Source organism: Lotus japonicus, chromosome 2 (assembly GCF_012489685.1).
Source record: "Lotus japonicus ecotype B-129 chromosome 2, LjGifu_v1.2".
In the NCBI taxonomy this organism is placed as follows: domain Eukaryota; kingdom Viridiplantae; phylum Streptophyta; class Magnoliopsida; order Fabales; family Fabaceae; genus Lotus; species Lotus japonicus.
In genome coordinates, this window is record NC_080042.1 from 53,701,299 (window position 1) to 53,707,664 (window position 6,366).

The following is a 6,366-nucleotide window of genomic DNA, read 5'->3' on the forward strand; positions in this document are numbered from 1 at the left end:
ATAGGTTACAACCAAAGTTTTTGAAATTAATTCAATGCTAATTATTAAATATCAATTACTAATTTTGAGTGATATTAATTATTTACACAAAGAGAACTTTAGTACAAACAATTTAATACACCAAAAATATTATTTTGATGCCTCTACACAGTTTTTTATTATATTTATAATAAATAAATATTTTTAATATTTGGTAATTTAATTACACTAAAATAAATTTTATACCATATTAAAAAAATAGTGTGAATAAACTCGTGCAACGCACGAGTATTATTTCTAGTTTGGAAGTAAAACATGGAATTAACATCATATCATAAGTTTTACACTTTAGGTCTAGCCATGACTTAGGATTGGTTTTGCCATTAAAACGATCAAAATCGACCAAGTTGATTGGTTTAACCGTACCGAAGGCAAGACCTTGATGTTGTAAAAATATTCTCCTACCACTGAGTCACGCGAAGTTATAAGATACATTGCAGAGAGTATTTTATACTGGTCATAGTTTGGTTTTAGGACCTCCTAAATCATGAAAAATGTTTCAACCGCTGCACCACATGATTTTGAGAATATGGAACTCAAGTAACTCTTTGGTTTAACTGTTGCACCACATTTATTTATATTTAATTTAACCGGTCCAACTAGTGACTCATTGGTTGAACAAATGATCATTAGCTCAACATCTCGATCGAGTAATTGACTAAGCCAAGTTTCAAAACACTAATAGAGACCTATTTATTTATATTTAGGCTTAATTGCACTTTTGATCCCCGAACTTTATCCTTTATGCGAAACCTGTCCCCCAACTAAGAAATTAGCAAAAGCATCCCCGAAGTTAGCCTTCGTTAACGTATTTGGTCCCTTTAGTATTTTCCATCCAAAATGTAACGGAATGAGGGATCAAAAATGCAATTAAGTTGACCAAATGGAAAATTGGGGGACCAAAAGTGCAGGTCACGATGGTGAGGAAGTTGACTTAATTGCACTTTTGGTCCCTCAAACCGTTAGATTTTTTATGAAAAATACTAAAGGGACCAAATATGTTAACGGAGGGTAACTTCAAGGATGTTTTTTGCTAATTTCTTATTTGGGGGACGAATTTCAAAGAAAGGGAAAAGTTGGGGACCAAAAGTGCAATGAAGCCTATAATTTATTAATAAATATATATCTATATAATATACTAAAGGAAGGTTTTTTTCTAGAAGGTTTTGCCACGTGTCACCCCATATCATCCCAATAAAAAATATACAAATTTTATTTTTCAATATTAAATCTACTTTAAAAAAACAAATTTTGTTTTTCTTAACTTTGAAATACATATATTTTTATAATTATTAAAAATAACTGTATAAAAAAAAGCAATATTTGTGAATATTTTATTTATATTTGTTTCAACATTTTAAAACCCATCTTAAAACCAAATATTGAACAAAAACCCATCATATATAAAAAAGTGCAATATTTGTGTATATTTAATTTATATTTGTTTCAACATTTTAAAATCCATCATATTTTATTTATATTTTTGAAATATTTCCTCTCTTTTTATCTTTACAAATAAGTTAATCTCTCACGGTTTGTTTCTTCAACCTCCTTTATGTCGCCGGTTTCAAAGGCTCATCCAACTCCATCTTTGTCTTCTTCTGGTGCTATATATTGCATGAGTAAGTTTATCAATTGTTCTAATCCCTTCTTAACTCTTTTGTTTATTCACTAATGTTTTCTCAACTTATTTTGAAAATTGATGGTAGGAGAGCTTGAGGGATGTTTTGACGCTTTTAATGAAAGGTCTGATACATTGAGAGGCAAGGTTGGAAATAATGCATTTGTAAGATGGATGGAGAGGTGAGTTTCCTTGCAAGAAAAATGTGATACATTGAGAGGCAAGGTTGGAAAGAATGCATTTGTGAGATGGATGGAGAGGTGAGTTTCTTTGCAAGAAAAAGGTTATGTGCTCTTTTTATATTTTACTTTCGCATTTCACATCCTAAATCTTCATCTTCCTATTTCACTATTATGAGTATTGTTGTTTTCTCTTTGTAAAATTTTGATCTTTTGTTGGTTTGTGTTGTTTTAGATGTTCATTAACACATGGAAAGTGCAACATGTTTTGACTCTTTCAGTTTCAATAGGTGCATGTGTACATTTCTTTTCTTCTCTTACCCATGAGATAGTGTGTTTTATCTTCTAAACTAATCTTTTAAACATTTGTCTCCAAGGTCTATTATTTCTCCATATACAATTTTTTTCAATTCCAATACCAAGAACGATTTCAAGATTATAATATTATACTTCAGGATTTAATTTATATATGTGATCTATGTCTTATACTAACATCATAATCATTCACTTTAACATTAGTAAGGAAGGATCCGTGAACCAAATGTCACTGAACCACCACTTTCGACAGGACCAAAATCAGGTAATTTCTCAAACACTAAGAATTAAGTTTAAATTTTGCTCCAAAAGGGGACTACTTTCAAGTTTAGTGTATTATACAGAGACCAAAACCTTATTTAACCCAAAACAATATTATATATTTTTTTTTATATTATAACTTTTGAAAATATTCTAATTACGACTTCTTCTGAAAATAATGTAAGGTGATTTTTTATTTTTTTTAACCCATTTTTACCATTCCTTATTCTTTTTTTTTTTGAAAAGACCATTCCTTATTCTTTATCTCTCTTTGATAGTCGGGATGAATGAAAATTTTTGTTTATTTTTTAGTGCTTTTCTCATTTATGTTATATGGTTTGCGTTAAGATAGTTTTTTTATACATGTAAAATAGTTTTCATCTACGTGTATACTTATTCTTTTAAAAAAAATTCAAATCTGTCAACTAAGAAGGGTGTCCAATGCAAGATAAAAGATTTGCAACCGACTATGGTGCAGAGCATGCTTTGATACCTGTAACACCCCGATTTCGGTGGCGTCACTTTAGTAACCAAAATAAACTTATCACAGAAAAACGTGAATATTTTTTTTTTATAATAATAACTAAGACAAGACGGAATTAAATAAAACCCAACAATAACAAAAATCAGAACTAATATACAATATATAAACAGCCCCCGCTGTAGTAGCAACCTCGTCACGAGTAACCTCCAGTGACGGAAAGAAAAGTGCAACGCCCGTAGGCAATATATACAAACCAAATGAAAAGGTGAAGTGTCCGCAACACTATCCCTCAAAACTGAGAATCAGCTGACCCAATGACCTGAAAATAAGACTTCCTTAGTCCAACCAACTCTCTGTGATTCCCGTAAGGAAACCACACAAAAAGCTATAGGCGGATCTACCCTGTCCCCTAAGTAACAAATGAAGCAAGACTGTCAGAGCTAAAACTCTACTCCTACACTAATCCTAACTCGAGGAGCTCATACCAACACTCAAAACTATGTGCTAGCATGATCGTCGTCTGAATCAGAATCCAGAACGACCAAGTCTACTAACCCTATCCGTCCTCCCCTCGCAACCGCAGTGCGCTCCGATGCTGGACTCACGGGCTTAGGGCCCGAACCCTGATCATCGATGATCGCAACGGTGGGTGCACTAGACCCTGCCGAAGGCACTCCCACTGGAATCTCCTCTGAGGGATCCTCCTCGTCTGAAGACAATGGTGGTGGTGGTGGTCCTCCAAGTCCTGGTCCACAGTGAACGCCCGGTGGCAAGTTGAAGTTGATAGAGCATCGCCTCAACACTCCTGACCTCAGAAGTCCTCCGCTATCCACGTGATCCTCCATGATGCGCCCCGAATACGTCGCTCGATGGCTCGCGGGGTCAACCACCCACGACCCGGGGTCGTCCTGATCGATCATCTCATACCTAATCCCCCCCGAAGGGTGGACCATGGTGAACCAATCCGCAATATTCATCTGACAAAAGGCGTTGTCCGCCAAAACACACACAGAAGACGCGAGGGTCAACTCTAAAGAACTATGTAGATAATAAACCCAATAGGTACAAATAATAAATAGCCACTTAGGCTTATAGCTAGGGATAACATCCTAGGGTTGCATATTCCATAATGTACATAACAGCAATAATAACAATTAACATGTTCCAAATAGGATTAACAAATAACAATCACATTCGACAACTAAATTAGTATGCATGTTGCATGATATGATATGCAGGTTAACCCAGTCAACCAATATGCATTCCGGAACGGATGGACATCATCGGATCAGCCCTAACACCAGCCACGGTGGGACCATTTCGGCCCGTGATGCCTCTTACTCCAACATCATCATGTAGTCAGATCAGCATAAAACCCGAAGGCCTGCCATTTCGGTCTGCTACTAAGAGTCACCTAGCAGCGCTCTTACGCGGAAATCCTGGTCTTATAACCAATTTTGGAATCCGCCGTGGTCCGGTATCTCGCCGTGTTTAAACCACTTAATGAGTGCATGCAATGCAGTGATTAGCCAAACAACGTCTCCGACCTCACTCGACACGTCGCCACGTGTTCTAGCTAAATTAATGTCTCTAAAAGCTTACCCTAAGGTAAAGTCGATTCTGCGACAAAATACAATAATCATAAAATGAGTGCAACCACTCACGATGACTCTTCGGGTCATCAATGCTCTCACGAAGTCTCACGCTTCAGTGAAGTTTCATGCTCTCACAAGGTCTCACGCCTCAGTGGAGTTCCATGCTTTCCACAAGGTCTCACGCCTCAGTGGAGTATCCCGCATTCACAAGGTCTCACGCCTCAGTGAAGCTTCTCGGCTCATCCCTTGGATGGCTAACAAACTGCTCAACGAGCGAAGGAGTACCAACATACTCAGAACTTACCAAACTCCTCAACACTTGGATCCGACGACACTCCTTGTTTTTCCAAAACTATGATTTGACTTCCAATGCCTTCCTTCGAGGTTGTTATCATTACTTAAAGATTTTGAGGTTATTTAAGGTCTTATGAATTTTCTTTATAAAATAGATTCCATTTTGTCTTATCGCAAGTCTTATACATTTTCAGGATCTCCCAATCCCAAGTCGCTTCCAGAGGATGTCTCGATCCACTAAACAAAATTAAGGCCCGAACCTCGTTCGTCCTATCAAACTTTCTCAAAACTCTCAAAATAAAATCGGCATGACCTGCCCGCTATTCTCACCATTCAGAATCTCAGATTCCAGTACAGAGCATATTTAAATCATCACAATCAACAACATGTCATATATCAATAAATCGCATCATAAACACTTAGCACTTAGCATATAAAGCATGCACCACACATCCTAGATTACCCACATAGCACATAACATGTAAGACAATCTCAAAAACATTCAGTAGATGAATCATCTATATTGTCAGCCGAAGCCTCAGAAAACATTTTCCAATCGCACACAATTCCAGTGCATAAACAGTAAACAATGTCGAAACATCGACCCTAAGCATTAACTAGAGATTCAGTGAGAAGCCCTCACCTGTAGATTCTCCAGGACGATCTCCTAACACTTGTTCACAATCAAAGGCTTGCTCCTCTGGGAATTCCTCAAAATCACCTTTAGAGCAAAACCACAGAAATACTATCAGAATCTATCGAAAACTAAGCTATCGATACTTACTAAGGTTACTCGAAGTAATCTATACTCTAAGGTACGATAATCTAGCGCGAAAAGACAAGTTTTCGGAAAAGGAAATTTTCCTCCTCCCCCCTAATAGGGCTCGGCCACTTTGTGCAATTATGGGGCTCGATTTTTCTTCGATCAAACTTGGTTCTTATGCTTTCATAAGCCATAACTAAGGGTATTCTGAACTCGGAAAAATTATCGGATCAAAAACTGTCGCAGGGGTATTTTGGTCATGATTTTTAACTTAGGATTTTCAAAACTGAAATCCCAAAAATAAAATTTTGCAGGGACGTCACCAACGACGTTTATGACAACTAATCCTACTAGCACTAAGCTAAGGCGATAGTTTTCAGCCTAAAGGTTGAAGCTTTACACCAAAAACTCCAAAAATGGGTATTTTAGGCTCAAATTGGGATCGGCGGAATTCCGGCGACATAACGGAAAATCTAACCCGGCAGAAGTGATCTTGGGCGCATAAGGAAGAGGTTTAGAATCAGAAATGAAAGATTCAGGATAGTTTTGCAAAAACCCATAAACTATCCGCTCAGAAAACTCTACAGAAAAGCTATGGAAAAAGCGATCAGAGGTAAGGATTAGCGACTATACCTCGAAGCCTTGAAGTAGCAACTAACGGATCAACGATCAAGCAAGCGATGAACAAAATTCTTCTTCCTTCTTCCTTGTTCTTGGCCGCGGGTTTGAGGAGAGAAAATGGAGGAAAATTTGAGTTTTTCTTCCTTTCTTTGCTATATATAAAGGTTGGAAATTCGCGGGAAAATGAAAGTTTC